Source organism: Vespa mandarinia, chromosome 7 (assembly GCF_050613455.1).
Source record: "Vespa mandarinia isolate Hongniang chromosome 7, ASM5061345v1, whole genome shotgun sequence".
Taxonomy (NCBI): domain Eukaryota; kingdom Metazoa; phylum Arthropoda; class Insecta; order Hymenoptera; family Vespidae; genus Vespa; species Vespa mandarinia.
This window is the reverse complement of record NC_140816.1, coordinates 1,205,567-1,230,913: the sequence shown is the minus strand read 5'-3', so window position 1 is coordinate 1,230,913 and position 25,347 is coordinate 1,205,567. Positions and strand designations below refer to the sequence as shown.

Below are 25,347 nucleotides of genomic sequence, written 5' to 3'. Positions count from 1 at the left end.
TTTGGCTTCCCTGGGAGATTCTTGACTCGAATAGAACAAAATTTTTACGACATTTATATCTTGCTGTTCATAATTTTCCTAATCTTTATTCTGATTTGTTGGTTTTTGTTAAAGTATTTAAAAAACAAATCATATTTTAAATTGTTTATTTACAAAAAGAATAAACAAAATTAGTAAGATATAACATTGTACTGGTTTTGATTTATAAAATGTGGGATACTTAAGATAGGCCATCTGAATAATTCTATTATTTTTGGTTTTATGGAAAAAATAAATAATGCTTAGGATAAAGTTACATTATTTCAGAGGAGGACATGATTACTTTTGCATGAATTGATTTTTGGTTTCATTCTGAACGAAAAATGATTAATTTGCCAAACATTTGTTTAATATCGAACAAAAGTCATGCAACTGTAAGAAGCCATATTCATCTTTTTTTTTTTAGTTCAAGTTAAAAGGAAATGTTAGAGAACAAAGATAAATGATTTAACGGTGGACTACATATTCATGATTTTATTTTTTTTCGTAAGTGAAGATGCACATGGGTTTTTGAAATAGTATAATTTTGTACTGAGTATTTTTTCCATAAAAATTATTCAAATGGCCTATTTGGAGTGTCCCAATCTTTATAGAATAACTTTAAAACTATAAAAATTTTCTCTTTTTCTCTCATATTAGTCAATTATAGGTATATTGTTTTTCATTTATGCAGAATAACAAATCTTTTTCTCTCTATCTTTCTCATATCAGGTGATTATAGGTTTAAAGAGAATTCTGTTTGTTTTATTGTATTTTGAGGTCCTTGATAACATTGGAATCATGTAAAATTTTTTTAAAGGTTCTACAGAAATTTCTTGAATAATGGACGTAGAAACTTCAATGAGAATGAAGATTGAAAATGAAAATGAGATTGTCTTTATATTTATTAGTTTAAATAAATTCAAATTAATATTATCTTTTTTTATCATAACTAACTTTTTTATAAAGAATGTTCGTATTTCTACTATAACCATCGATTTTATTTTAAGTGATAAGTATAAGAAAAAAAAATTGAGATCACCTTCATTATTTTTTAATGTCAAAAAAAGTTGCAAATATCAACATAAGTATTACGTACTTAATTCACGATTAAGAATCCATCTGAACCGTTGTATATCTCATAGAAAAACGAATAAAAAAAAAATAGAAAGAATGGGAAAATAATGAAAATATATGATAGTACGAACATCTTATTACTTATGTACGAATTTCATTCAATTCCTTTGACAATTATAGAAAGTCGATAAAAGTTCGATGTAGTTGATCTCATGGTAACGTTATCCATTGTAACAACTCAAAGAATTACAAGAAGTACCATAAACACGTTTAACAAGAATGCAGTACACTTTGATCGTTCTTTTTCTCTTCCTTTCTCTCCATTACGGTGTAAACTAGGTGGTGGCTCATTTACATGCCAGACGATCCGCGAAAGATAGACGCGTGTATAATGGTCTTAAGGTTCATCACGAGATGGTAGTAAAAAGAAGTGGCAAGAAAGAAAAAAACCATTTCAAAACCCTTTTCGCTCTCCTTTTTTCTTTCTTCTTTACTTCCCCATCAGTTCGCCCACGTTCTTCTTCCTTCTCTTTTTTTTCTTTTTCTTCTTCTTCTTTTTCTTCTTTTTCTTTTTTCTCTCGTGACATTTCTTTCTCGCAGCAGTAATTTGCGTCTACTTTTTTGTCTACGTATTCGCCGTATCGTTCGTGATTTATACTACTCGAAGATAATTAAGAATTCTCGAAATCTCCATCCCTCTCTCTCTCTCTCTCTTTTTCTCTTTTTCTCTCTCTTTCTCTTTCTCTCTCTCTCTTTTTCTCTCCTCCTCTCCCTCTTCAGTTATCTTTCTCTAACGCATTTTATTCCTGTGAGTTAGATAAAATCCTTTGTATCGGACAAGCCAAACGTTTTACATATGATATCTTTGTATAATATTCATTAATCTTAGGAACATTTCATGCGAAGAGGAATAATTTGTTTTTTGAGAATGAAATACGTATTTTTAGACCCAATTCTATGTTAAATATGTATGTAAATATCTAATTGTCTTTAATTTTCTTTTTCATTTGAATCGGTTTAAATAAAAATATATTTTTTAATATATTTATTTAATTAAAAGTTATTTGTAAAAATTTGGAAAAATATTATATACAAAAGTTGGATGATATAAATACTTTTACCAAGAGTAGAGATGTAGAGGAGATATCTAGGTCAATCTTTTCTTTTTTTTTTAAATATATTTTATATTTTTATTTTTTCTATATTATAACCGTTGTTATGACGATTTCAATATGTTAACATTAAAAGTCATTCAAGGTTATTGAAGATCATAAAATAATTATTATTACTTTCGATTTATGGATTATTTCGATTATCATAACTGGATTGATTCCAGCAAAAGTTTAGTTTTGTATAAATAGATTACTTACGCAATTACTTTAATAATACATACGCAACGTAACATTATGGGGACATTGTGTGGAATATTGATAGTCAATATCAATTGATTACTGAGATAAAAAACGTCAATATATAATCAAGATGAACTTTACTCAATGAACTTTGCTCAAATCGATGAATAGAACGTTTCGTGGTTACGCTTCTTCTCCAGAATTAACCCCATTAAATTTCTTTTTTTGAGGAGTACTCAAAAATGTTGTCCATCGATAAATACCAATTAAAACGAAAAATATGAGACAACAAATTACTATGGTATGAGCTGGCAAAATTCAAAGATGATAGCAAAGATTACAACTTTACATTGACACAAATAGTCAATACTTCGAACATCTTCTATAATATAAGAAAATATATTTTATCATAACACATTATGTCCCCTTTCTATCATTTAAATTTTGTACGTAACATTTTTCTATGTTATTACAAATAAATTAGATATATTAGATGAACGAAGTTTTTATCTCACCTCGTACACACACACACACACACACATACACACACACACAAATACACGCGCGTTAAGTTGTAAGTTAAAGAAATATTTTAAACGTATTTTATATACTACAATGCGAAATAGAAAAAAATATATTCTTTTAATTCGTGAAAGAGATCGTGTCCGAGATACTCCGAGTACCTTTCTCGCAAACTTTTCTTTTTCCAAATGGCATCGTAACACTCGTGTAAAGTTCAAAAGAACATTTTTTTATTGCTGCTACAATGTCGTGAGAGATTGCAGCACGTGGTAACGACACGTTTGGTTTTATCGTAAAAGCAAGATTTGTTTTTACAGTCGTTCTCGATCGATCGTCGAGATAAAAGCAGCGAAGTTACGCGTAAAACATCGATTTAAATTTATTACGATGAAACAAACAAATAAACAAAAAAAGAGACTTTATTTTTTAATCCATCGATTGTTTTCGAAACGATACAATATAAGCCTTGTTTCCTTTTGGTTTTCTTTTTTATTGATTTTCGATTTATTTTGTTTTTGTCTATCCAATTATTTTTTATAGAACAGAATTTTGCGTTAAATGCATCGATCATGTTATTCGAGAGTTTATTTCGCAATCATCGTTTCTCATTTACAGTTTCGAAATCTCATTTACAGGATTGTCTTGAAATTTAATTTACGTATACCGAGAATGTAAATCGTTAAAGTGTAACAAAAGGTTTCTAACAAAAAGATTAGTTACAACGAAATCACGTACACAAGATCATAAAATATTATTACGTGATTTTTGTTTTCATTTTTACGATCGATATATATTACACTATCGAAAATGATACGTTTTATCATATAATATATACAAATTGTTTCGATCTAGTCTAAGGACGTTTTAAGGATGCTCAAAGGAAGTATATTGTTTCCAGATATTTGAGATTTGTTTACAAAATAATACAAGCGGTGGTCTTTTACGGGGGCTCGATTGGAAAAAACGTGTCACACTAACGTTTCGGATCGAATATGTTATTGAGAAGTTGAATTCTATATACCAGTAAATAATGTTAACAAAGTTTTAATGTCCCTTTCTTACAATATTCCTATATAATCCTTATAATATACTCCTATACAATATTGTATACAAATATATGTGTATATATATATATATATATACTTATATGTATCTACATATGTTTGTATGTGTGTGTATGCATATAAGTTTGTGTGTATATATATATATATCTATATACCTACACATATATACAGGTAACGTCTGTCTGCTATTTGTCTATCTCTCTCTCTCTCTCTCTTTTTCTCTTTCTCTCTGTGTGTGTGTACTTATAGATACGTACACATATGTAGATACGCGCGCGCACACACACACATATATATCTATGTATATACATATAGAGTATCCATGCATAGATATCTGAGGAAATATCTTGCGACTAATCGAAGTTATAAGAAAAATTTGCACAGTTCTGAAACAGTAAGAAGAATATGTAAACATTTCTTTTAACTCATAAAAATCAAAATAGTTTTTGAAAATGGATACTTATAATTTATTTTTATATATTTATGAAGTAGTGATCATTTTAAATAAAAATTTTATCTAGTAAAAAAGTTAATGGTTAAAATGTCGATTATCTCGTAAACGATACATAGTAACAATTTTTTTATTAAATATAATTTTCATCGAAAATAACCTTTACTATATATGTAAGAAAAAGATTATAGATATCTGTTTAAAAACAAAAATATGTTGATGTTCGTAACTTTAAAAGATTATGAGTAAATAAAATATACTTATATGTACTTTGTAACTGACTTAGAGCCTTGTTAATTGTTCTTATTAAGCTGTATATATATATATTTATATGCAACGAACTGAAGTGTTATCTTGTAAAATAATAATTTAAAAATGTACAGTACAGCTTCTGTTTATGAGTCTCTGATAGAAACAACTTTTGAAACCTACTCGATACATTTATATTTATTTATCATTTAAAATAGACCGAAAAGGATAAATTTCGATAAGATTTCGTTTTGTTCTTACATTTATACAGTGATCAGGATAATAGCGATTTTGGATAGTGTTTTTGATACAAACGACTTGTCGTGAAAACATTAAATTGTGTGATCCTAAACAGAGGATCATGTTTATGTATTCTTATGTAGTATGTCTTAACATTGATACGGATTAAAATAAACTGTTTTACAGTACGATAGTAGTAATAAGAGAAAACAGATAATAACATTGCTTGTATTTGTAAACACAAACACAAGTAGAAGCACATGAGTAGAAGTCAAGTCGCAAGTTATAGAATATATATGTATGTGCAGTGTGTGTGTGTGTGTATATATATATATATATAATGATTATTATAAAAATTAAAAAAATTTAATGATAAATAAAAGATATTATTTATTTTGATCTATATAATTTCAAGTAAAATTTTTTTGTAATTTCTACAATTATTATACTACTTTTATATTGATTTTATATTTCATCAAATACGTTCTAATTCATATTAATATTCATTTCTAATTTTTATAATTATAATTAGCAATTAACGTCGCGTGAAGAGTACATAGTAAAACTTTTAATATCGTTTAAAACAGAAAGAGTTTATGTAGACAGGTTGGAAGATGTGAAAGAATTAATTAAATATACGAGAGAGTTATTAGTAGGTAACATGATAAATGGATTTTTGCATCTGTGAAATTTCCGCTTCGGTCACTGCACGTACTATTACAATGCGATTAGCTATTTTTATTTATTAACAGTGTTATAAGGCTCAGCATATCATGAATGACATGAGTTCGTGGTTATATATATATATTTTTTTTTTATAAGAAAAATGTAATATTATGCGGGATGATTCATTGGCAGCAAATGTTTATATAATACATATATCTGAATGTTATTTATTAATATAGGAAAAACGTTGCATAATGTAAACGGAGAAACAAATAATTATTGTATGCGTATTATCTTGCTTTTTCTTTCTCTTTTTATAACGATGTAAATTCATTACTCGAAAATTTTTGATATTTTCAAATTAAAGAAATATATTTCTGATCTAAATGCTAAATTATTCATCCTGTAACATGACTACGTATTGTTCTCGTCAATAGTTAATTATAATTATAAAAATTAGGAATGAATATAAATATGAATTAGATAATTTGAATCTATGTAATAATTTTTCTTAAATTAAGTATTATGTATATATGTATGTACATCATTTAAGTATTATGTACATATGTACATCAATATTAAATGGAAATTATAACACTTTAAACATATATGTCAAGTCTGCTACGATGTTAATTTTCGATATAATTAAAAAAAATTTATATATGATTATGTAATTTATTACACCTTCTGTACCATTATAAAACATGTATGCAGTAAAAAAAGTAAATATAATTTGTTTCCCATGAATGTATACACATATATATAAATATACAACACACATAAGAACACATACAGGAATTGTATCTATTAGTTATGTAGGTTGAAGCATGCTTTAATTTCCATCAGTTATTTCAGATATCTGTAACTCTTGGCTACTTCTTGATTGGTGATTAATTGCCATATCTCAATTATATTTATATTTATATATTTATATATATGTGTATGTGTATATGTATATTTTATTATATATTTATATATATATGATATATGTATTTTCGATGTATATTTTTTCTAATAAAAAAAATAAAACTGGAGAATTCGTAATGAACAAATAAGAAAAAAAAATAAATAAAGAGCGTAACGATTTACATTTCCAAATAAATAATCAAAAAAAGTAAATCGAGTAGAAAGAAAGAAATCGATACAATTTTTATTCGATTTAATGTGGGAAACAGATGCATATACGCAGTTACTTACACATGTAAGTACATATACATATAGGTATATTATTGGTATCGTCCTTTATAAGAAGAAGACATTTTAATTTCGCTTCACTTATTGCAACAGGAGAACAATTCGGTGTTCGTCGATCGTCTTGATTGTAGAGATAAATAACAAGGAATGATGGCAGCTGAAGTACAGCCCGCGGCTTCTTCCTCATCTTCGTCAAGCCTAATCAATCAATCGGTTTAATTCTCTAAAAGGAGTACATGACTAATTTATCTTAAAATGTTACTCCTTTATCCAAGAAAATAATGCGATTTTATTCATTTTATGATTTTTATAAAAAGAACGAAGAAATTATGGATATCAATTAATTTCGACGTTGTTGTTCAAGATTTTGATTTGCGGTTTTTATTTATTAATTGTTTATTTATAATATGTAATATGTATGTCATAGATAAATAATTAATAATAACATTATATGTAATTCGGGTTATGAAATAATAATATTAAAATATATAATGTATTAAATTTTTTAAAAGTATCGTATTATTTTCTATAAAATATTCAACCTTATGTAGATATTATAATAAATATTATGATGTACATATATATGAATGTACCTTCACATTGTTATTTAATGAAAATTCGAAATATTTAGTTATATTTTTAATAAATTTGTTGCATTAGATTATTAAACTTCAATATAGTTAACCCTTTAATCCAAAGTTTCTTTCTAAAATTTTATAATATGAAATTGTTATATTAACTATTAAGCAAACATTAAATCGTGCGCGTAGGAATAATGAAAACTTTAATTATCATAAATTTTTGTAGGAAACTCAATGAAGAACTTTAAATTGTTACACATATGTAAATTAATTCACAATGTAACGTACATATGAAAAAATATAAATGAGATTAAATTGATATATATATTGTGATTTTGCAATCATATGCATTTAAGGATTAATTACAGACCGAAAGTTTAAGGTTTATGCGTAATATATTTTTATTTTGAAATTCATCTCAAAGGGCGAATGAATGCCAACAAGACTACTTGCCTTATCAAAATGTATGCGAGTCTAACTTTCACCATTCGAATTTCTATGGTAACAGAGGGAGACGGAAAAAGAGTGAGAGAGAAAAAGAGAGGGACGAAGAGAAAGGAAGAGAGAGAGAGAGAGAGAGAGAGAGAGAGAGAGAGAGAGAGAGAGAACTAGCAGTACTCGCTTGAGACCATTTTCTTTCTTGGACGATGGTAACGGTGCGCGACTGTGGCGGATCGACTGTGAAACTAAGACCATTTTCTATCTTTTTTCTACTCTTCTCTCTTTCTCTCTTTTTCTTTCTTTCTCTGTCTGTCTCTCTCTCTCTCTCTTTTTTTCATTTACTCTCGCTTCGTCCTTCGTGATACATTTTCTAAAGAGAAATCCGTGAGGAATCGAGGTTCTTTGCAAAGAATTGTCGATAAAAACTCTTTACGTCGGCTCACGAAGAAAGTAATTTCTTCGAAACGCCATTTTGAAAACCTTCAACCATTTCCAAGATTATTACAGTTGAATCTCTTACAATTATCGATAAGAGAAATTTAATTGCATTTACATTTTGTTGATCAAAACAATTTTGATTTAATTGAATTATATATATATATATATATATATATATATATATATATATATATCTGTTTTTTATTCTAATATATATATCATAATTTACTTCTTTATAATCCAATTTCTTTTGTACACATTTAAGATAAAAATTATATAATCTGAAGTGTATAGTATATATAATTTATACGTTTAGCAAACATTAACTTTTCAATATAGCAGTGACAAAATGAAGTATAATAAAAAAAAAGTAGAACTATATGAGTAAGTAACTTCGATAGTTACATATATGGCCTTATAGAGGATTAAACGAAACATTTTAAATAATATTATCCTAAATAATAAAATTATATAATAATCTTAAAAAAAAGAAAAAAGAATATCCTAAAGTAATCCTATACAAATTTAGATGAAAATATTGGTTTTTTATAAAAAAAATTCTTTTGTTTCATAAAAATTGATGCGAAAGAGAGAGAGAGAGAGAGGGGGGAGGGAGAGAGAGAGGGTGAGAGAGAGAGAGAGAAAGAGAGAGAGACAATAAGTTTTTTCGATAAGAAGTCAAAACCAAACCGCGTTCCCTTTGTCATCCATTGAAAAGAATCGAACAACAAAAGTAAACGTGATTTTTATGTTCGTCACTTTTTTCCCATTATTATATTCTCATGTTTCGAACAAGTTATTATCTTTTGATATCGATGCTCCGAACAACCGGCTTAAGCGTTTTCGTTAATGCGAGAATGTTGTAACGTCAAACGGATTATGCAAACATAAACGTAATATATACATTATTTGATAGGCGTAAATTCAGGGCCACTTGACAAATTTTTTTCAACACGATATCAAGACCCTAATGGTCGGACGAATTACCGTGACAAATATAACACGACTCGTGCTTATCGTTCAGTTTTCTGCCTTCCCCCTGTCCTCGAATACTTTTCCTTTTTCACGAGATAATCATTCGTAAAAGCACGATATCCATTGATACATATCTTTTGTTATGACCAGAGAGGGAGGGAGAGAGGGAGAGAAAGAGGGAGAGCGAGAGAGAGAAAGAGGGAGAGCGAGAGAGAGAAAGAGAGAAAGAGAAAGAAAAAGACAGAGAGAGAAAAAGCAAGAAAAAGAGAAAGAAAAAGAGAGAGAGAGAGAGAAAAAAAAGCAAGAGAAAGAGAGAGAAAGAGAGAAAGAGAGAAAACCTTGTTTATTGTATTATAATCTTCAAAAAATGCAATGAGGAATATTTCTTAGAACTCTATCGAATTCCCAGAATTAATATTCTTTGATTGGAATATCGATTGATGGAGGCTTCGAAGAAAAATGCTATCGATTTATTAATATAATCATATACATCAGTAAATAAATACAATAACCCATGATCTTTCTTTTTTCATATAGTTAAAAAAAAAAAATAAAAAAGGAAAAGAGAAAATTGAGATTACTAAACGTATGAATTTTTCATTGTGAATTCGGCGATAGGTATCATAGATAGACGATGTTAGTGATTAGTAATAGAAAATGTTGAAAGTTCGCTTTACCAGGAGGAGTGAACAGAAAAGGTAAGAACAGAAGGAAGATGACGACAGTCGTCCAGGTGTGCTCAAATACTCAGTACTCTGAAAGTCGAAGTTACACGAAGGAGAAAGGAAGTAAGGGGTGAAAAAGAACGTAACACGGCTACTCCACCTCCCACCTTTATCTTCCCACAACTCAAAGTTCTGATTGGTTCGTCTTGGTGACGTCACCGCGCCACCATCCTATGTATAGTTTGAAGCACGCGGAGCGTCAGTTCAACACTGTCCGTCGACTCGAGTTCGTCTCAACTTCGAGGACAACGAACGGGACATCTTCGTATTCTCGACTAAACGTACATCGTTATAGTCATTGTCATCGAGTTTAATCGGAGAAGAAGAGGACAAGATTCTTCGCGAAAATATTTAAAAGAAGGAAGGAAGGAAGTAAACTTCAACGAGAGACTTTTGCTTCTTCTATTTTTTAACGTCGAAAGGTATATATAATTGTTTCCATTTTTCTTATCGTTGAATTAAAATAAATAATTTTTTTGAATAAAAAATTAAAAATTAAGGAAGGAAAAAGTAAAAAGAAAAAGTAAAAAGAAAAAGAAAAGAGATTTAATTGTCAGCGTAGAAACGTTATGACAAAAATATCGATTAGGGGCGTTAAAAAGGTGTAAAGAAAAATTCAGTAGAGTGTGCCTAGATCGGGTCAACCGATGAACATTATTATAATATATATTATCGTATAATTAAATAGTTTGTTGGCCAACAACAAATTTGGTGTTAACGATCAATGCGATCTTATATTCGTATTCCATTGAATCATAATTGTTCCATCATTATAGATAAATATATATCTATAATGAGCGAATGTAATAGCATAATTATCGAATTTAAAGCATCGTTAGCACGTTTAAACAAGTTTATTGTAAGATCGACTATCAGAAAAAATTATCCATCTATAGTATTATCGTTAGATGTTAAGAATGTGTATATATATATATATATATATATACACACATTTTTTTTCGTAACACGAGCTTTTTTCTTTTAAGTCGAGTTTGATAAAAAACAAAAAAAGAAAAAAGTATAAAAAATATTTTGACCCAAAAAAAGATTACGCATAAATTAAATGAAAACTCCTTACTTCTTCGAAGTAAATAGGTATAAAATAAGAAAATACTCGACATGCGAGAGAATAGGATTTTGCAGCACTCGATGCAACGATCGAAATAAAGTTTATTCAATAAAATGAATTGTCGAAATGAGAACGAAACAAAACATTGGATTATTTAATATTGTAATAGAAGCGCGAAAGCAAATTGTCGCATTTTTTCTCAAATATTATCACTAGTGGAATGGTTTTAGATAAACGGTGTTTGTTACATTAAATAAATAAATAAATAAAAAAAACATTGAGCACGTTCATTATATAATAACGAGTTTTATCATCTGTTAAAATGCGATTTTAACGGTATCACGGAAAGCTTCGGTTTCTGACCGGATAATCGATCGAATCGCGGTGAAGCAACAGGCACTCCAACGGTATTAGAAGGTAGGAACAACGAAAAGAGAGATAGATGATGGTTCACTAAAATCGCAATTGTTGATCTTATCAATATAATGGTATGCTTATTTTTGATTAAATTTTAAAGGAAAATTATCGTTAAGAACGAAATCTAATTTCTACAGATATTAATTGCACCAACTGATTTTTCAATTTTTCACTTTGATTGAATATAATTTATTTATTAACACTATATAACCTTATTTTTTAATTATTCTTCTAATCGAATTAGATATAATGAAAGAAAAATTTGTAGAAATCTAATTTTTACAAATATTAATTGCACCGATCGATTTTTAAACTTTTCACCTTGATCGAATATAACTTATTAATCCCTATAGATTTACTCTTTAATTATTCTTCTAATCAAATCAGAAATAATAAGATTGGGGTACACGAAAATATATCGAGTTAACGGCTTGCTGATCTGTAAAAATTGCGATCGATGTTATTAAGTCTACACTTTTATTGAACCAGGATTAAAATGATGGATAGAAAACGTTTCCAATTTTCTAAGTATGACGTTGATCTGAAGATGTCATGTGAATATCTCATGTGAAAGTTTTCGTTAGATTTCCCAAAATGATTTAACTTCCAGATTTCAAGATACTTGATAGATACTACAGTGTTGTCTAACTTTTAACCATTGCTCTTATTCTTACGAGAAATAGTGTAACTAACTCGATCGAAAAGAGAGAGAGAGAGAGAGAGAGAGAGAGAGAGAGAGAGAGGGAGGGAGGAAGAGCATGTCATACTCACACAGCTGGTGGTTGGCCGATGGTTTCGTTACTACCCCCACGGTAAGAATGTTTTCAGTTAGTCGCACGGATGATATTGCGTTAAATTTATGTATGTCAACGCTTCCACCAAGTATAACTTCCTATTCAGTCCGCGTTCGAAATTAATCGTTCCACCTTCTATCCACCGGTGGCCATGTAAACTCGTGTTTCTACAATCAACTTTCCCTTCTGGATTTGAAAAGCTAACGACGAAAATACTTTCGAAGTATAATGCTGTCGATTTATTAAATAAGAAAATAAAAATAAAAAAAGGAAAATTAAAAAGAACAAAGGGACTCTTTGTAATTTCTTATGAAAAAGGATAAAAGAACAAAATTATATTTTTCAATTAAAAACGATTTAATTAAGTCTTTTATTTCTTTCATTTTCTAGTTATTGTCCTCTCTCTCTCTCCCTCTCCCTTTTCCGTCTTGTAATTAAAATTTGTCGATTTCTTCATTTGCATGACGAATGGCATACTGATAATAGGAGTGATTAGAGAGCAATTAGAGGTAACTTGTAGAAATGAGCTAGATAACTCGAAATAAAAAGAACGGGCCTTATAGATTGAACATTTTTATTAAGATTATAGTCCATATTTAATCATCATCCGTAAACGTTTTTCTTTCTTTTAATCTTTTCTTTCTTTTGCAAAAAATGTACTACGAATCATTTAAAACAAATGATTTTTATGAGGAATGAATGAACTTTTTAATTATTATATGAATTATTAGATATTATATAAAATATTTATTCGAAATTAATTTTTTTAAAACTATAATTAATAATTTTAGATTGAATTTGGTACGGTTTACTTGTAATTTATGATGTAGTAGTTATTTGTTGATGGTTCTTTTTGTTTTTTAAATCATTGACAAAAGTTTTTTATTAAATATAACACAGAAAAAATGAAGCATACATTTTTTCTTTTTCTTTTTTTACATTCTCCTCGTCTCTTGATTATTCACGATAGATAATCAGAAATTCATCATTGTATAAAATCTTTATTGCAGTACGAATATCGGAATGTTTCGTATTTTCACGGATCAACGAATTCTTTTGCCTTTTACATTTGTTTCTCTCTTTTTCTTATTATGCATCTTTCATTTTTTTTATTTCTGACGCAAGTTCGTTTCAACAAAGACTTTTAACGAATAAAAAATCAACTGATATCAGGATTAGTTGATTATTAGCATTAGTTCGCTAACATTAGTTGTTGCTGATCGTTCGTGACGATTCAAACGATTCGTGTCGTGTCGTAGAAAAATGGATTTTCTACTAGATGTAGTTCTTTTCATTGGCTACAATTGTATTTCATTCTTTGTCTACGAGTTTTGAAATAATCAATAAAGAATTGAATACTAACGGCGTGTGCCTTTGAAAAACTAATAATTAACTATGTTCGATATTTTTCAAAACAATTATTTTTCAGTAAATTATTTATAAATTTATTATTGTTATATATTATATAATAATAATAATAATAATAATAATAATAATAATAATAATAATAATAATAATAATAATAATAAAATCATAAATCATTATTTTAAATGATTTACAATTCCCATTTTATTTTACTATATATGATGAAAAATAAAAAAATAAATAACTCGTTGACATACATTAAAACAAAAGAACATTTGTATGTATTCGTTTATTATTTATATGTATCTACAATTTAACTTTTTATATACTTTCGAGAATATATAATACTTCTTCGTGGGAACTTCTTTTCAACTTAACGGACTTTTTTCATCATTTACATATATGCATTAGTCGATCGTTGTGCTTGCCGCACGAACCTACAAAGCACCAGACGAAACGATATTTATCTTTCTCTCATATATGGTCTTGGTTTTCTTTCTTTCAACATTAATGTATAGACCATAATCACCACTACTACTTTTAGTTCTGCACCACTTTTACTTACTAAATGTAAATTGTTTATTTGCGATAACACGTGAGATTTTTCGCTTGAAAAAATGTTCGCTTTTCTTATTCTTACTTTGAAGAATACTTAATACTATAAGTTGTACTTTAAACAAAGTTTCTACGAGATTGGATATAGGATGCATGAGAAAATGAAAAAAGAAAAAAGAAATAAATAAATAAAAAGAAAAAGAAAGCAGAAGAATTCACTTTAAAGAATCATGTTTGAATCATGTCTATGAAATGGTCGATCAAAATGTAATTTTTTTCAATTTTTCATTGTACCAAGACGTAAAAACGTTTTAGTTTCTATCGATATTAATTTACAAAAAGATTATATATTTTAATAGGGAATATAGATTTTCGAATAAACGAAAACGAAAAACGTTAATTATCTAATCATTTTAATATTTTGTCGATAAATCAAGCTATTTGTTGCTCGGTTTAGATAAATAACTCAAACCAATCGCATTATATCTAAATTTATATTTATATTTCATGTTTCATCCTGTCAGGAAGATATACAACCTCGTTCAATATTTAAACTGAACTATTAACATAATGTTTCCCTGTTTACAAAAAAAAAAAAAAGAAAAAGAAGAAGAAAAGAATGCCTAGCATTCTGGTCTGTGAAGTCAAGTGAAACTGAATAAATTCTATTCGTTCTTGATATCAAGGTACATTGAGTACATCGTCCATTCTTCGTGCATGTCTCAAGAATATTCGTATATATTTTTCAAGAAATACAAGAACATCTAGTAACGTGTTTTTCTTTCGATCATATATTCCTTCTCTTTCTTTTTCTGAGCGCTGAAGAAAAAGATATTTTCTTAGTCTGATGTTATCTTGCAACGTAGTTAATGTCGAAATATTCTCCCAATTAACTCAGATATTTTTATCTGTCTCTATTCTATCCAAGGAAAATTTTCATTGAATTTTCGAGCTAAATAAACGTTCAACGACGATTTTATTAATGTCAACGGCTAAAGTTTTTTTCTCTCGAGAGAAAAGGACATAGTAAGTTAGTTAGCAAGCGATGACATCAACGTTAACGGAAAAGAAAAAGAACGATAATTGTAAAGCAGTCTCGATGATCGCCTTGAGCTCGTATTAGATTGAAACAATGTCGACTCGTATCACTTGTCATATATAACATTGTTTTTTTATCCGTCTTCTCTCATTTTCCCATGAGTCCTGTAAAATTAGCCATGAAACTTTCGAAAGGAAGTTTTGTTATTTAACAAATTAAGAACGAAGATATTTCTGCGTCCAATTTCAAATAAAAAAATTACTTTATTAACAAACTTTTCTTTCTGATTCGTCGTTAATCATCTCGCGTTTCGTATTCCACTTTATTTTATTTTCTAATATCTATTATTTATAACTTTAATCGATAGTCGAGAAAACAAGACGAACTAATTCACTTTGATATTTCTTTCGCTCTAATACACATTTTCAAAAAGCAAGACACAAACTGGAGATTTTCTAAGTATGTCACCGTTTCTATTTAATAATTTGTCATTGTAAACTTAGGAAGTTAGAAAGTAAGCGTAAAAGATCTAAGTACTTCTATTATAATTCTATTTCAACTTTAATATTGAAATTCACTTTATCTCATAAACGAGAAAAAAGAGAAATAAATCATCACATTTAATAGTTTTGTTTCATATTTTCAATAACACATTAATGTAACAATTCGATTTATTGAAAAAGTAATAAGATCCCTTTTATTATGAAAAACGTTACTTATGGTATATGTCCATATACCATAAATAATGTTTTAAGTAAAGGATCGGATTGGTCACAACGACTCCTTATTGATATCATTCACATTAGTCATATATGCGTTATAATACGTTAACTTTGAAAACGTACACGATCGTAGACTAAATGTTAGAAACAATGGGAGAGAACACGTGATACTGTAGTAGTGCACTTGTTGAACGCCTGGTCGTCTTGCTTTCTCTATTCGTATTGGAGCTGTTATGTGTGCGTGATAGAAGTGGCAAGCTCGGAAGAAGAACTGACGAATGTCAGATTCGATATTTTTAACAATATTACATACGTCGATTCGTCGCTTCGTTCATTCATTCATTCGTTCATTCATTCGTTCGTTCGTTCGTTCGTTCGTTCGTTCGTTCGTATGTTCGTATGTTCGTATGTTCGTATGTTCGTATGTTCACATATAACGTCCTGTTAAACCAGAATCGATAAACTGACGACGAAGTAGTATGAGTTGACATATGCACGGACTACTTCATAACTCAACGCATTTCGATATTTTTTCTTTTGTTTTTCTTCTAAATAGGTTCGCGTTTTTATCTTATTAATAATTATTTTTATTAATTCTAAGTGCATATGATCGTAGAATTCTAACTTCTGAATGTTCCGCATTATTCATCATGCAATGTAATATATCTAGAACGATATTTAATTCATAATTAAAAGTTTGTAAATAAAATCAACGTAATGTAATATACTCCATTATCTCTATTGTGTAATATTTACTTTAAATAAGTAATAAGTAATAGGTATAATATTTTTTTCTTTATTTTTCAAATTATACGATTAATTATGTAAACGTTCTTTGACAGAAATACTATAGTATGTTATTTGTTTCCCTTTTTTCTTTTTTTAATTAAATTGAAAAGTAATATGGTAAACTATATCTTCTTTTCTTTTTTTTTTTTTTAATTGGAAGGAACAATAAAAAGCGAGGAGATTTTTTATAGAACGTTATCAAATATGACGATAACGAACTTATTACATTATTCTTGAATATTCCACGTTCAATGGAAATTCGTATTTATCATTTCGATTGATCATCGGAGAAATCTTTAAAAATCGTTGGTAGTAAATTATACGTGTTTAGTGTGCTTGCGTGTGATGCGTTAACATACTTGAGAGCAAAACGCTGAGAAAGATGTACATAGGGTTAAAGAGGGAAGATTTTCGAAGGATTGACACGTCAATTTCATAAATCATTCTGGCAAAGAGGGAAGTACGACGTACGATGGATTCGCACGAAAAAAAAAGATTTCACAAAGGATACCTGAATATCCTAGCATATCATTCGGAAATATAAAGCTTCGTCCGACCACGGAAACATATCATTTTGTATTATCGGGTATCGTTATGCGATACGCAGGATGAATCGAAGATATGTAAGAGAACAAATATAAAAAAAAGGAAAGAAATTTTTTTTCTCAACAATTTCATCGAATATTTTTATGATAATTAAATGAAACATGTAATTTTAAAGGAAAATATTCGATCCACATAAATGTAATACTTCGTTTCGATCTATGATATAACGTGATTTATTTGCAAAAAAAAAATAGAATCTTTTTATTTTGAAATTAATACGAAAGAAACAAAAGAACTAAAAGCCACGTCGAAATGTATTGGTTAATACAATTTCGAAATGTTCGAGTCTAATATACTTTTCACTAAAAGCATTGATACACTCAAAAAGTAATGTACTTTCTCTATCAAATGTTATTTCTCACATAGAGTTCGATATTTTCAAACGAATACTTTTCTTTTAAAGATCCTATTTGACCATTAATATTTTCCCAGGAACTTCGACAAAATTTATTAAAATGCCAATAATTTCTTTCGTTCGTTCGTTAGTTCGATTCGAATTAAAAGTAAACGAGAAAACTCAAATTATTCAGTCATGATTATATTTGAGATAATCCTTGAATCTCTTCACGCATAGAATAAAGTTTTCTTTAGTGAAGCTTTAAGGTATTTTAACTTAAGAAGTGCATCGTAACTTGGGTTATTCAAAAGAGCTCTCGCATTTCTTTCTTCTGTATATGCGTGTACGTATATATATATGTATATATGTATATATGTATATATGTATATATACTCTCTAGTTATAGAATATACGTATCTCACATTTCATAGTATTGCGTCATTGGTTTAAAGAAAATTTATATGTATTATATACACACACACATACACATGCGCAAACCCAACAAACGATTAAGAAAATTATTAATTTCAAGATTTCATCATTTTCATCATGACTTCATCATTCAATACATATGAATTGCATCGTGGTCACCTGTGATTAACACTTAATTTTGCAGACTTTATTTAAACTTTGTTCAAAATTTCTTTTATGACATTTGAAGGATTTAAAAATATATTTTCAATCAAGTTCAGTATTGATATGTGACGATGTATTGTTACACGTTTCTTTCATCTATAAAAAGTTATGAAAGATGCTAAATAAATATATCGATCAAGGTTTAATTTCGATGAAAGAAATCGTAAAATAATTTATATAAGTATATTATTAAAATACTTTTTTAACTTCATTATACGATTATCCTTATAATTTTTATATTTATCGTATAAAAAGAAATAAGAGAAGAAAAGAGAAGCATAAGAGAGACCACCTTAAAAATGACAAACAACTCGAATGAAGGAAAAAATAAATCCTACATTAAATCGGTAAGGCAAATCATATGTAATAATATTAAAAGTCATATGACAAAACGTGCTTTTTATATCAAAAAATTACTGACCACTTAGAAGGTCTCAGTCCAGTGTAAAAAATGGCGGAAGTCGTATCTTGAAATGGTCGGTACGAGGAGATTTCAACGCAGTAGAAGATGAAATATCACTGGCTTTTGTGAAACCAATGAGAGGCGTAGTCGATGTATTCGAGGACCCCTTCTTTGAAAAATAAATAAAGACACAGTGTTAAGAGATAATATATATGCATGTGCTAAAGATTCTCGTCTAATTTGTTTTCATTCTTTTCTCAAAACAATTTCAAAAAATGCATTGAATTCTAATTAGAAAAATTATCGAACGATTTGCAATTTGTATTTCGTTTACGTACTCGAATATATCTTCATTTATGGTTTCATTGATTTATGGTTTTCAGTGATTTGTGATTTTATTGTTTCGTTGATTTTTCAGAATAAATATACCTAGTGTGTTATTTTTTCTTTTTCCTTTTTTTTCACGATTATCCAACGAAAACGATGACTCTGCCATTTGACAAATATGTTAAGAATTTTATAGCACTTTATTCTGTATTTATTTATGTATATGTGCGTGTAAGTATATATGCAAAGAAAACGATATAGATACCTATTCATTCGGAAATGAAATTTTAAGATCATCGAATGCACATTAAGCTGTTTCGAACTGTTTTAAGCTTTCTCTTGTTTTTTTTTGTTTTTCTTTCTTTCTTTATTTATTAATCTACATACACATACACACCGATCTTTTTTTCTTTTTCCTTTTTTTTATTGCGATAATTAGAGGGGATACTACATTTTGTGATAAAACGAGGGGGATACTAATTGGAAGTTCGTTAGAAATTTACGTAGGAAATCGTGGATTAAGGCCAGACCCAAGCTCAACCTCTGTAGGTAAATACAATTTCTAGGCTCTTAACCTGTAATCGTAGTAAGCAGGAGCCAAGTTTTCTCATTGCTACTAACCAGCAGCCAATCCAAATGGTAATAGGTTGGTAATCGTTTATTACATGGGTGTAATCATCCTTCTAAATACGCTAATATTATAGCTTCGGGAAGGTTTCAGTAAAAGAAATGCGATTTGAAATGACAATAATAAAAAAGTTCACTATTTACAAGAAAGAAAGATGTTCGCTATTTAAAAAAGCCAAAATTACATGCCTCTTTAATCCCTAATATGTATTTTATTTTAAATAATCAACGAACGTTTTTAATATTTGCTTCATAATATAAAATATATTTACTGATATGTATTTGTCTAATATCAATTATATTAAATATTTACAGATAAAATAACTATCATTTCCTATCTTATTAATAATAATTCAATTATGAAATTGAACACAGTCGTGAATCATATGTATGCTACTAAGTTTATTAAAACAATTTGATAAATTTATAATACTTGAAACGTTTGATGAGTATCTAACACAAAAGTTATTATTGATCCTGTAGGATTGGATAGGAATCTCATAACAGTAAGAACGGGAGGCTTCGTATGCGTTACCGCAACCGTTGATTAAATCAGTTTTAATGGACTTCGTCAATGTATTAAACTCGTTCGCGAGTTCACATGTTGATGATCCCTATGATACACCGATGTATTAAACTCGTTCATGAGTTTACGTGTTGTACGATAAATACAAGATAAGATTCCCTATGAAGATGCACTATGTGAAATAATTTATTATTACTTTTTGATATCACCGATCACAATTTGTAATCTCGTGATTGCTTTTTATTTCTCTCTCTTTCTCTCTCTCTCTCTCTCTCTTTCTCTCTTTCTCTCTCTCTCTCTCTCTTTCTCTCTTTCTCTCTCTCTCTCTCTCTCTCTTTCTCTCTCTCTCTCTCTCTCTCTTTCTCTCTCTCTCTCTCTCTCTCTCTCTCTCTCTCTCTCTCTCTCTCTCTCTCTCTCTCTCTCTCTCTCTCTCTCTCTTTCTCTCTCTCTCTCTCTCTCTTTCTCTCTCTCTCTCTCTCTCTTTCTCTCTCTCTCTCTCTCTCTCTCTCTCTCTCTCTCTTTCTCTCTCTCTCTCTCTCTCTCTTCTCCCTCATGTATTTTATACTTGCTTTCACTTATCGTTGTTTTACGTATGATACACATTTCTTTTCTTGTTTTTATTTTTGACGAAGGTCCTTCAGAAAGATTCATCTTGTACGTAACTGTCATCAATTTTTGAAGGAAGAATGGAAGAGATACACTTATTAAAGAATAAAAAAGAAAGAGAGAGGATGAAAGATAGAAAATCCACTGATGGATTCTTTCAATCTTTTCATTTTTTCTCTTTTGTGGAATATTTAAATCTCTCTCTTTCTCTTTCTCTCTCTCGTTCTCTGTCCATCGATCGGCTTGGATTACGTGGTGCCGTGTTTCGTAAAGGAGATACTTCAAACATTTTAGCCACATTTCGAATATTCCAATACGTTCCTCGATTTCCATGAAAAATTTCAAAATAATTAACGAAGTAAAAGTAAATCCATCAATTAACTCCATATTAATTTCTTCATTCCAATTACACGGAAGGAACTTTTATAGATTTCGTAAAATAATCTTGCTTTTGATTAAAAAAAGGTCAATTTAAGTATAGACGATTGGATGCGAAACCTTTTTTTCCTTTCTCTCTTCTTCTTTTGACTTTAATGACGTACTGAGGCAAAATAAAGAGAAAAAAAGAAAAGAAAAGGAAAAAGAAAAGAAAATAAAGAAGATGAACTAAAATCGATAGGCAAAATGGGCAATTACGTATGTAATCGGAGCGTAGGTGCGTTATCGAAAGGTTTCAGTTGTCGAGGATAAAGTAGAGAAAGAAAGAGAGAAAGAGAGAGAAAGAGAGAAATGTAAATTTATGCGAGAACGAATTTCGCCAGGGATGTGCCGTCCTTATGCGTCACAATTCAACGAGAACACAATGCCGGGAAATGCATTATAAGAATCGAACCAAATTCAAAAGTCTGATTATATTCTTAATAATAACAATAATAAAAGAAAAAATATAGAAGATAAAGATATACTACAAAAAAGATTAAAACGAGTTCTTTGATATCGCGAAATGTTTCGTGGAAAATGACTTATTTAATTATTTTTTAAAATATTTTCATATTGTTTTTCTAACGATATTTAAAATGCAAAGAGAATATTATATTTATAATGTATAATATCCGGCTTTCAGTAGGAGTCAAAAGAAATCGAACAGTAACAAAAAAATAATGTTACCATCAGATATCAAACTTTTTTTTTCCTTATTTCTCTCTCTCTCTCTCTTTCACTTTTTTTTTAATTGTTTGGCCAGAATCATGAAAAGCTACGTTACTGTTGTTAACAATTCACCGACTCCATTAAACATTCCGGTTATACTGTTGCGTAAAAAACTGGAAAGAATTTAATCGAATTCGACGAAAGCTACGAGATGGAATACGCTTTTATATTATGATGCGCTGCGTATAAGAATCTTTCTCCCTCTCGATTGAAATAAAGTTGTCATTACGATTGTAAATTACTTTATGATCTCGAACGAAATTACTTTTTATTTTAGCGGTTACGTGGTAATATCGAGGACCGTTAATCTCCGAAATTCTGAATATTGAAACATATATTATGGACGATTAAAAAAAAAAATGGAATAAAGATGATAAAAAAGAAAGATGATAATTGCATGATAGAAAAAAAGAAAAAAAAGATATAACAAAAAGAAAAAAGAATAGAAAAGTCGAAGGGGAAGGTTGAAAGAAATAGCGAGAAGAGTCTCTCGTAAATTGTACGCATCGATTTCTCTTCTATGCATCGTATTCTCTTCGATTCAATGTTCACGACTACGAGTAATATTCTTGCCTTTTATAAACGGAATCTATCGTTCGAACGAGAGAAATAGATAGAGAGATAAAGAAAAACACAGTTCGTTTGACTTTCTCACTCTACGATATTACGAGAAGTTGAAATCGCCGATCGAGGATAGCAATACGGCTATATAATTTACGAGTATTACGTAGAGACTTGGATGATTCTCTCTTAGGAATCGTCCGGTTATTGGATGGGTATGTATATGTGTATATGCATACATGTATGAGAGATAGATAGATAGATAGATAGATAGATAAATAGATAGATAGATAGATAGATAGATAGATAGATAGAGAGAGAGAGAGAAAGAGAAAGAGAGACAGAGAGAGAATGAGAGAGAGAGAGAGAGAGAGAGAGAGAGAGAGAGAGAGAGAGAGAGAGAGAGAGAGAGAGAGAGAGAGAGAGAGGTCTTTACGTATCTGACGTACTTAAGGAAGAAACATAGGAATGGCATACGTTTACGTTTTTCCTTCTCTCTTTCGCATGATTCTATTTTACGATTTATCAATCGGCATTTAGACACAACTCAGACGTATGTTTTCATATGAAATAATATATTTATATCTTAACGGAATTTTCTCCTGATTAATTATTAATTAAATTATCAGATTGTCATTAGATTGTCACGTTCGGTTTAAATATAACGGATAATAAAGGATAAAAAGTTACAAAAAAACGAGAAGATAGTTATTCGTTTTTTGTTTCTTTTCATTGTTTTTGTTTTTCTTATGTTTTTTTTCCTAAACGGAGGACGTTAAAAGTTTCAAAATGTAAAATTGAAATATAATATATTGTGAAATGGAACAAAAAAAATATTTAACTCTATATAATAATCTCTTTTGGTATCTAAATAAAAAATATATGTACATATGTATATATTGTAATCATTATAATATAACTACACTAATAATTAATAATTTATATTTTTAGAAAATATTAATCCCTAAAGATGGATTAAAAAGATAGTTCACGATGAAAAAGTGAAATAAGAATTAACAAATATAAATATACTACAATATAATTCCGCAGGTTTCACGCGTTGTAGAGATTAACGTTAAAACACAATTTTAAATGTTGAACGTTAAAATAAAATTTTATTAACTTCTAGCTTTCATTGGTAAGGGTGTAAGTGAAATATTATCGATCATGTAACTCAATCTTGCAATTATGTTGTATTGTTACACCAATCGACGTATCGATTGACATCGTCATCGTTAATCGATTACCCTATATTTAAATGACAGATTATTTATCATTTCGCTATATTTTTTTACCCTATTGTAAAATGTGTTTAAGAGGATAGCAATATATATATATATATATATATATATATATATATATATATATATATAGAGAGAGAGAGAGAGAGAGAGAGAGAGAAAGAGAAAGGGAGGGAGAGAGAATGTATGGTATTTATTTACAATTTTCCTCATGCAAGTCAGTACGAACGTGCTCTTTTTTTTTAATGCTTGTATGTGTACATACAGCTTTGTTATACATGATATAAAAATAAATTCGATGCATTTTTTTGCATTCGATTTAACATATATACGTATAAGCATTTTTTTGTACATTTATGACAGCCTTTTATGGCATCATACTCTCCTTTAATTCTATTATCACGATAATTACCATACATTATCATTATATTTTGATTTTGTTATTTAATTTTAAAATATTTTTATTATTACCAACATTATTATGCATTAATTTCACTCATTTCGCTTTTATCTATGTAGCACTATATCTATATATGACATTTTAATATTAAAATGTATGTACTAAAATGTGTGTTATTTTAAAAATATCTAATTCTTTTGAAATCATATACCTACAATAAATTTTCAAATTTCAGTTTAATAATAAGTTTTCTGTAAAGTTTTGGTACAAATAGTTTGGTTATTACGGTAATTTTTAATATTCGAATGTTTAATTTAAAACGCTTTAGTCAAATTATTGATGCAGTAAAAAAAAAATTTACATATATACATTTAAAATTGTCCAAAAATATCTAACAATACCTGTAAAAATTAAAATATATATTTCATTTTTATTAAAATTTATAGCGAGCAAAACTTTTCATTTTAAAGTGATTGCGTGTGACACTTTCAGCAGTCATGTCTAAAAAGTCGATGGAACAAAGGGTCGTTTAAACATTTTTTTCTCTTTTTTTTTTTTTTTGTCAAAAACCCGTTGTCACTATATCCTCTCTCGTTTTCTCGAAAATACAAAACTGGCAGTTAGATCGTTCCGCATTTGTTCTTTTAGATTCTTATTATACTAATAGCTAAGAATATCATCTTTTTTAGAATTATTTTTAGACTGAATAATAATACATGAAAACATATATATAATAGTATATAAATAAGGTATATAATATAATACATTATATATATATATATACACACATACTATATAATATATAACACAATTAGAAAAATTTTAATTATAATCCATTCGCCATCATTTATAATTTTTTGATTATATTTTACTTCAATCATTTCTCTCTCTCTCTCTCTCTCTCTCTCTTTATCGTTTGTCAATGAAAAAAAAGTAACGAGTATAAAGTTGTTAATAAAGAAGGATACTGCTTACGTTTAACGTCGTAAAAGTATATTCTACTACTATTCGGATAAGACAATAATAATTAGCAAATGTAATTTGCTAAGGTACTTCATTGCATATCGTTAATTTCTGGCAAACTCTACGATAAACTGAAATTTTAATTACCGGATTGAAACATATGTGCGCGTATGTGTGCGCGGGCAGGCGTACGCGTGTGTCTGTATGCATGTGCGTGTGTGT

At 28.7% G+C, this 25,347-nt stretch overlaps 1 protein-coding gene across 2 annotated transcripts in view; it reads left to right on the top strand.

The window, feature by feature from the left end:
• The first annotated feature begins 10,214 nt into the window (after positions 1 to 10,214).
• Positions 10,215 to 25,347, top strand: part of Tk (tachykinin) — a 42,207-nt gene continuing 27,074 nt past the window's right edge. For both annotated transcript variants that reach the window (XM_035863228.2, XM_035863225.2), the window contains exon 1: positions 10,215 to 10,415. The gene's annotated coding sequence lies outside the window, so the exon portion shown is untranslated. The remainder of the gene's footprint in view (positions 10,416 to 25,347) is intronic.